Source organism: Panicum virgatum, chromosome 3K, assembly GCF_016808335.1.
Source record: "Panicum virgatum strain AP13 chromosome 3K, P.virgatum_v5, whole genome shotgun sequence".
Lineage (NCBI taxonomy): Eukaryota > Viridiplantae > Streptophyta > Magnoliopsida > Poales > Poaceae > Panicum > Panicum virgatum.
Genome location: NC_053138.1, coordinates 38,578,562 through 38,588,360, shown reverse-complemented (window position 1 = coordinate 38,588,360; position 9,799 = coordinate 38,578,562).

Genomic DNA, 9,799 nt, shown 5'->3' with positions numbered 1-9,799 from the left:
GTTAGCCACGTCCCCTCTTCCACCAGAGCACCCCGTGCTCTCTCTCCCTCATCCCAAGCCATGGAGGGGCTCCCCCATCTTCCCCACCTCGCTTGAGAGAGAAGGTGAGGGGAGTGAATGGGATGAGGGAGAGAGAGCACGGGGTGCTCTGGTGGAAGAGGGGGCATGGCTGACGCGTGGGGTCGGGTGAGACGTGGCGCCCAGACTCTGCGCGCATGACACGCCGCGGAGATGCACTAGCGGACCGTCCGCGAGTGTGGCGCGGACTGTCCGCGGGTGGGTGACGTGGCAGGGAAGTCGATGCGTTCGAGGTTGACCATGGTCGGCCACGTGGCAGAACTGCGGACCGTCCGCCGTATAGTGGCGGACTGTCCGCCACTGCCAAAAATAGTGTATTAACCTAAGGTTTAACTCTCTCCTTAAGGGGTGAGCTAATTATGTTTAAAGCTTAATGATGCACATGCTGCCATGTTTAATTAGCTAATCAAGATAGGGCTGTTACAAATTTTCCCCCCATTGGAAAAATCTCATCCCGAGATTTGGCTAAGGACCTAAAGAGAGGGCGGACTGTCCGGTCCAGATATGCAGACCGTCCGTAGTTGAAAGGCTGGAAACTCTAAGTTTTCGGGTTGGTTCTGTGTAAATTTGGCGAGTCTACTGCGGACCATCCGCGACATATTTGCGGACTGTACGCCGGCTAAACCAGCGAAACCACAAGTTTCGGGGAGGGTTCTGGTACAATTTTTTGGGCTACGGCGGACTGTCCGCGGCAAAAGCCGGACCGTCCGCAGGGGGTTTCGGCTGAGGAACACAGATTACAAGCTCTCTGGTGGAATTTTGGATTTGTACGGTGGATTGTCCGCTATAAAATGCCGGACCGTCCGCGAGCCACGAAAAATGCCTAGAAATGGCACAGCTGAGAAGTGGATTTTCTCAAGACATGAAGCATCCAACAACAGAAATTTTTCAGATTTTGTGACAATCAACTTAGAATCAATAAGAAGATATTGAACAAGATGAGTGGGATGTTTGTGAGTGCACATACTCGATTCCAAATAATTCGGGATAAGATTGCCGAAATCGGTCTTCTTGCTCCCATGTCGCCTCACGCTCAGAATGGCGACTCCATTGAACTTTCAGAATGGCACTCCGCTTGATCAAGAATTCGAATAGGATGCTCTTTGTAAGAGAGATTTGGTTGGATATCGATATCTTCATAATTGGTGGCTTCTATAGGGACTCTTAGGCATTTTCTCAATTGTGAAATATGAAATACATTGTGTATTGTTGATAGAGATTGTGGCAACTCCAATTGATAGGCGACAGCCCCACGTCTTGCCAAAATCCGAAATGGACCAACATAGCAGGGAGCAAGCTTGCCCTTCTCTTGGAATCGTTGTGTCCCCTTGAAAGGTGTAACCTTGAGATAGGCATAATCACCAACTTTAAAATATAGCTCCCATCTTCCTCGGTCTGCATATCGCTTTTGGCGAGATTGAGCTGCTTGTAATCATTCTTGAATGGTTTTCACTTTTTCCTCGGCCTCCATAACAATGTCCGGGCCAAAGTATACTCGCTATCCGGATTCCGACCAATTGAGAGGAGTTCTGCAACTCCGCCCATACAAAGCTTCAAATGGAGACATCCCAATGCTTTCTTGGTAACTATTGTTGTATGAAAACTCAGAAAAGGGCAAACATTCATCCCAACCATTTCCATAAATAATTGCACACGATCTGAGCATATCTTCAAGAATTTGATTGACTCGCTCAGTTTGTCCACCTGTTTGAGGATGATAAGCTGTGCTAAAAGTGAGATCGGTGCCCATAGCATTATGGAGACTTTTCCAAAATCGAGCGGTGAATTGAGGACCTCTATCGGAGACTATGGATTTAGGAACTCCATGAAGACACACAATCTTGGTGATATAAAGCTCTGCATATTTCTCAACTGAGTAGTTAGCCTTCACTGGAAGAAAGTGAGCGGATTTTGTGAGTCGATCCATAATGACCCAAATAGCATTGTATCCATGGAGAGTACGAGGAAGCCCGGTAATAAAATCCATGGATATATTCTCCCACTTCCAAGAAGGAATAGGAAGAGGTTGGAGAGTTCCGGCCGGCTTGAGATGTTCGGCCTTCACTCTTTGGCAAACATCGCATTCGGCTACATAGCTTGCAATTTCTCTATTCATGCGAGTCCACCAGAATTTCTTCTTCAAATCTTGGTACATCTTGTTGCTACCGGGATGGATAGAAAATTGAGATTCATGAGCTTCATCTAGAATTTTCTTTCTAAGCTCAAAATTCTTGGGAACTACTATACGTTTTCCAAACCAAAGGATTCCTTGATCATCGAGCTGGAAACACTTGAGCTTGTCCTCATTGATTCTAGCTCTAAGCTTCATCATGCCTTTGTCTTCAAGTTGAGCCTTCTTGATTTCATCAATGAGATTGGATGTGATAACTAAAGAAGCGAGTGACCCATGCTCTACCATAGAGAGATTTAGCCTCCGGAATTCTTCACAAAGAGTGTTGACTCCGGATCGAGTGCGCAAGCAATGGCATTGGATTTTTCGGCTCAAGGCATCGGCAACTACATTGGCCTTACCGGGATGATAGTGAACTTCTAGTTTGTAGTCCTTGATCAATTCCAACCACCTTCTTTGCCTCATATTAAGCTCCGCTTGAGTGAAGATATACTTGAGGCTTTGATGATCGGTGTAGATATTGCAAGAATTTCCAAGAAGATAATGACGCCATAATTTGAGAGCATGAACAACGTTCGCAAGTTCAAGATCATGGATAGGATAGTTTTCTTCATGACACTTCAATTGGCATGAAGCATAAGCGATGACTCGGCCTTCTTGCATAAGAACACAACCGAGTCCGATTCTAGATGCATCACAATATACATCAAATCCCTTGGTGATATCCGGTTGAGCGAGAACCGGAGCAGTGGTGAGCTTGGTCTTGAGGGTTTGAAATGCATTCTCACAACCATCGGTCCACTTGAATTCCACACCCTTCTTTGTCAACTCGGTCATAAACTTGGAAATCATGGAGAAGTTCCCAATGAACCTACGGTAATAACCCGCAAGTCCAAGAAAACTCCGGATCTCACTAACATTTTGGGGTTGCTTCCAATCAAGCACATCCTTCACCTTGCTTGGATCCACCGCCATACCATTCTCCGAAAGGATATGCCCAAGAAAAGCCACTTCCTTGAACCAAAACTCGCACTTGCTAAACTTGTGTCCAAGGGACAAGAATAGGCGTAGCTAGGCCCGAAGAGGCCCTGAAACCTCTTCGGTCCAAGGGACAAGAATTGAAGAGACCGTGAAGAAATCCAAGTCGAAAAGATCAAAACAAAGATAATTTACTATCACCGGTTAAACTGACGATAGGGAAATTGTACTCACCGGTGCAACAGACTCAGAGAAGGCCAAATCAGCAGAGTACACCGGTTGAACCGACGTTGTTTCTGAAGCGTCGGTGCAGTTGTCCAGAGACTCCATTTTTGGGGGTTTCTGAAATTACATGCATCGGTTGAACCAACGTTAGTTTTGAGAGTGTCGGTCGATTGAGATTACAGGCACCGGTTGAACCGATGCTAGTTTTGAGAGCGTCGGTCGATTGATCAAAGTAGCCGTTGGAAGATTGTAACGGCTAGAAGAAGGGAAAGTACACTCACTGGTTGAACCGGTGGTGACAAAACTAGAGCGTCGGTTTAACTGGCGTTAAGGAATTTTGTCAGCCGTTCCCAACGGCTCTTTTGGGGTGTGCGGGCTATATATACCCGCAAGGCCGGGTCATTTGAGGTTGCTGGAGTTGCTGAAGCATACTACACTTGAAGAATACCTCCAACCACCTTAGAGCTTCATTGTACATCATATAGGCTTGAGCACACTTGTGAGAGTGCTTAGTGCTTGTAATAGGGATTAGTTCTTGCGAGAGCTCCCTTGAGAGAAGTCTTGCAGTGGCAAGCAACTTGTGTACTCGTCGTGTGACCCTCCGACTTGGTGTGGAGAGGCAACGACACTTTGTGCGGGGAAGGAGACCCCTCTTGGTGAGAAGCTCCAATAGTGAAGACGGTGTCGTGGGTGACGCTTCGAGAGAGACGGTGGCGGTGGCCTTGTCTTGGTGACTTGGGGTCACTTAGCCTTTGCTTGCCGGGAGCCTTGGTGGCGAACGCAAGACGGTGATCAGGCGAAGAGACTCGGCATCACACTTGTTCTTGTTGGACAAGTGGCCGTGGACGTAAGGAGGGACTTGGTGTCCTAACCGAACCACGTTAAATCGTGTGTCTTGGTGTCTTCACGGGAGTTTGCATATTCTCTCTCTTACCTCTTTACTTACCGTATTACGTTTCCGCATTTAATCTTTCTTGCGTGCCTTTACTTTCCTAGTTAGTTTGATTAGGATTGGCAATAGGTTGCAAGTCTTTTAGGGGTAAGTAGAGAGTAGCATAGATAAACCTTAGTCATAACTAGCATGTGTAGAACGTGTTAGGTTTATCTCATGCAAATAGATTGAGCCCTAGGATAGGAAGTGATTAGCGACCCTATTCACCCCCTCCCCCTCTAGGGTCGGACACCCCGGTGATCCTTACAACTTGGCATAGAGACGATGATCACGGAGCTTTTGAAGAACAATGCGAATATGCTCGGCATGCTCTTCCTCGGTTTTGGAGAAGATAAGAATGTCATCGATGAAAATCACCACAAAGACATCAAGCTCTTCAAAGAAAATAGAATTCATGAGATACATGAAATATGCCGGGGTATTGGTTAACCCAAATGACATAACTGTGTACTCATAAAGCCCATATCGAGTAGAGAAAGCAGTCTTGGGAATATCCTCCACTCGAATTTTAATTTGATGATATCCCAAGCGAAGATCAATCTTGGAAAAGAATTTAGCACCCACTAACTGGTCAAATAAAATGTCAATCCTAGGAAGAGGATATTTGTTCTTCACGGTCACTTCATTCAACGGCCGATAGTCCTCACACATCCTTAGGCTACCATTTTTCTTTGAGACAAATAGAACCGGGCACCCCCAAGGTGAGGAGCTCGGACGAATAAATCCCTTGTCAAGAAGAATTTGCAATTGTTTCTTCAATTCAGCTAGCTCATTGGGAGGCATACGGTAGGGCCTTTTAGATACCGGAGCCGTTCCAGGGAGTAGCTCAATGACAAACTCGACTTCCTGGTCGGGAGGCATCCCCAGTAATTCCGTGGGAAATACATCTGGAAATTCGCACACTACCAGAATTGCCTCTAACTCCGGCAAAATAGTGGCATTAAGAGCATGAAGTTGAGAATCAAGTTTCTCATGGAGATAAAGATTAACTCGCACTCCGGAAGGGTGCCTAAGTTCAACAGAGCGAGGATCGCACCGAATAACCCCATCATGTTTAGTCATCCAATTCATTCCAATAATGATATCCAATTCTTCTAGATCAATGACCACAAAATTTACCATGAAATTCAGCCCCGAGACTTCAAGTTGAGCTAGGTTGACCACTTCTTTAGATACTAATGTTGTTCCGGGAGCATCAATGATAAATGGAGTATGCACTACCCGGATAGAAAAATTATGTTCTATGGCAAACTTTCTACTCATGAAGGAATGAGATGCACCGGAATCAAATAATGCTCGAGTGGGTTTAGAATTGATAGAGACCATACCAACAAGAACTTGCATATCCTCACTAGCTTTTGCCGCCGTGATATGATTCAATTTGCCACGTTTGGAATTTTGATCAGTCCTCCCATCTTAGCGAGGAGGAGGAGTTGGTGGATTTGGAGTATTGCCAGCTCCACCCTTTCTTGGAGAGGGACACTCACGAGAGATGTGGCCTTGCCCGCCACAATTGAAGCATGGCCCACGAGAGGTATTTCCACCACCGCCTCCCGGCTGTCCCATAGCACGAAGAGGTTGACCTTGGGGAGCTGGAGGACGGCGTGCCATCCACATGGTTTGAAGAGCACCAAAACCCGGCGCATGGGGTGGAGGAGGAAGTCCCGTGCGGGGGCGTTGCGGGTTACCACCGGTTGAAGAAGAGGCAGCCCGCTTGCGGTTCTCCATATCAATCTTGCGATTCTCATTTTCAAATGCATTCATCTTGTACTCAACCTTGATCGCCTTGCTAACCATGTTATTGAAATCCCAAAAATCCGTGGTAGAGAGATGAGATTGGAGCTTCAAAGACAACCCATTCATGAGATGATCTTGCTTTTTCTCATCCGTGTTGATATCCTCCAAAGCATATTGGGCAAGATAGTTGAAGTTGTTGATATACTCCATCACAGGCTTGTTGCCTTGGCGCAACCTACGGAACTCATCCCTCTTAATATTGAGCACACTCTTTGGAATGTGGTATGCACGAAAAGCCTCACAAAATTTAGCCCAAGTCACTTGGTGACCTTCACCAATTTGTGCCATGTATCCATGCCACCAAGCTCCTGCGGCATCACGAAGTTGATGAGCCGCATAATTGACCTTCTCTTGATCATTACACTGAATAAGACCAAATTTTTGCTCTATGGCACGCAGCCAAAAATCAGCATCCAAAGGCTCCTTTGATCCACGAAAGATAGGAGGGTCGGTGACCTTGAAAGCGGAATGACCATGGCGTTGACCACCATGTCCCTGCCCATCCAAGTGTTGCACAATGGCTTGCATAATCTGATTTTGCATTTGTCGGCTCTCCTCCGACCTTCTAAGGATCTCCACAAGGGTTGGGTGCAAGGGAGGAGGAGGAGGGAGAGGCGGTTCGCCATTCTCACCACCGGCATCAGGGTTTCCGGCCATCCTGCCGCCAACCACAAAGGAAGTTAGTGACCGGGAGAAAGAAAAATTGATATAGTACAATTGCACAAAGAAAATTGCACACTATGTAAGATATCAACCACAAATGTGTGAGAATAGAATTTGACATCATAGATAGGATGGATCAAGAAACAAAGAGACTAAAGGATTTTGGATAGCACTAATGATCACCCATAGAAAGTAACCATAATCAAATATCTAGTACCCCCCATATTCTTAAAAGAAACATGCATGAGTGATGATAAATGATGACATGTCGCAGCCATACGCATAAATAACATGGCACACAACTAACATAACGGAGGTCCACATAGATAATATATAGTAGTACATTACATAGGCATATAGCTAACTAGTGTCTCACACGGTCTCACCAATTAACTATTCGATTACATAAAATAGGCGATACATTACAACGAGTTATATAACTCGAGGAGTCTCATAACCGCCATAAGATTACATAAATATTTAAAAGGAACCATAGGGACCTCTCGCGAAGTATGGTGGGAAGTCATCAAGAAGGTGATATTGAGGGGATCTAGTGTCTTCGGGGTTCTCCGGGTGAGTGAGGGGTGCATGTTCACCACTAAAAATGATCTCTCTAGTCAAAGTTGTGGGGGCAAAGCGGCGCACATGCAGCCCATTGGACATACGTGCTTGCCCCACCACATGTTGAAGAAGATATATGCCTTGAACTAAAGGAAAGCGAAGCTCCAATGGTGCCGCCTCATGTGGGGTGTAATCATTGGGCCCATACAACACATCTTGAGGCACGCGGCCCATGCGAACATACATATCCACGGTGCGTTGCAACTCATTGAACCGACGTCTTGTCTCCCTTAACTCCGCTCGAATGCAACAGAGGCTTCGGTCCTGCGCCGCCACCAACTCGGACATACGTCTTTCATACAAACTAGCACCTCCCATTCCCATCTCAAACACATTCGCACCTTGCAATGGTCCTTGAATTGGGAAGTGAGTGAATGGGTGACGCTCCAACTCGATCACTTCTTGACGGAGAATCGCCATAGCCTTTGTACGCCACTTCTTGGATTGCCATCTCAATTGAAGTTCCATGAGCTGAAATATTGTGAGCTTCCGTGACCCCTTCAACAAAGCGTCTTGGGATGAACACGGTGGCAACGTAGTCCACCATGCCCGGCCCAAGTCCCCTCGCAAAGACCGAATACTCCGGCCTCCGCGAGAAGTTGCCTCTCCAAAGCATCTCGGCAAGGAGTGGAGGAAAGCCTTTCGCCTCATCGGCCCGAGTCACCATGACCAATTGGCCCAAGTTCCCATTCATCTATCATGAGCAAGACAAGATAAGTTAGTGAACATATTTATAGCAACTAATCTGCAGGCCATAAGGTAAGAATATCAGCTCTAGGAAAGGTGCGAATTATATACACCATATAAGAAATATAACCTTAGATAAGTCACACTTTTATAAGTACTTCATAATTAGTGATTACCATTAGGTTTCTAAGCATGCCTCACATCAAGTTTTAGTAGTAATCATGCATGGAATGCAACCATAGCTCTGATACCACACTGTGAGGAACCAGCCCAAGTTGATCCCGCCTAATCGAGTCATCGTCCATTGATCAACTTGATTAGAGGGAACCAACCCCGGTAGTCCTTGGAATGTGTCATGAGCACCGCCCAGGATTTAAACACACCCTATGAGCACAACAGTAACACCATTACATAGGCACGTCCAACACACGAGGTCATATTACAAAGCGGTTCAAAGTTTAATACAACAAGTCTTCAGACTAGCCATCGCCGGGGTCAGCGCCGCCGCTCATCCCTGGCGCCGCCGTCGTCCGCGCTGCCGCTGCACTATGTCGCGTGGCCGGTCCGTCCCCGGTGTTGGCATCTCCGCTGCTCCGTCCCAACATCGCCGCTGCTCCGTCCCGACGTCGCCGCTGCCCTACGTGGCGTGGCCGCTCTGTTGTGTTGATGGGCGTCGTCGCGTGCGTAGATCGTCGAGGATAGATGGGGAGTCCAGGAGTCCATCACATGGCATGCTGGTCGATCGCCGGCTTCCTGGATCAGGCACCCAGGATCTCCTACATCCATTGCGGTTGCGCCTATCCTACATCGCACCCAGGGATCTGGGCACCAAGGTGCATGAACTTTGTCATCCATTGCAGTCCTAACCTCTGTTCAGCACCTGGTAGAGCTACTGTCTTCTCCCGTCCTTTCTTTGCATTCAGATTATCAAGATTATCAGTGAATCGATTGTGAATTTGTGATACAGTGCAACATGAATAGTGGTGACGCTGCCATGATTTGTTTGACATCTTGTGTTTTTCCTCTTTCTCCATTATGAATGTGAGTTCTGTATGCAAATATGATGGCCATTTGCAAAGGCAATTATCTAGATGATCCTGAGTTCTCCATGTCTTTTAGGTGTTTGATAAATTGCCAGTAAGGTGAATTGGCAACAACTAATTGTGGTGTCACAGCAGTATACATGGTAGTGAGTATTATCCCTGATTTTCGTGATGGACATGCTATGTTACAGAGCAACATTTACGTTGGGATATAGGTGTTCAAAGAAAAAATATGTATCTTTTCTCGATTCTCAGATGTCATACATGTGAGAGGTGTGAACTAATCAATCTTGCCACTGGGGATCTCTAAACAATATCTATTTCACTAAGGACAGTTGAATTGGATGGAAAATGGATTATCATGAAGAATTGAGATAGTGTGGCCAATGCGGCTGCTCCATTAGAGCTGGTATGTTTGTTTCATGTGGCTGCGCTATTAGAGCCGAAATGTTTATTTTCTTTGAGCAAAGCTACTTTCCTTCTTAAAACTGTATCATGGTATATGTTTATTTTCAAGATGATGCAGGTTTAGTGTCAACTTTGACTAAAATCTTCCGAATCTTCAGTTTTTCGGGTATATCTCTATCACATATTATGAACATACCTGAAACTGTGGGGAATATT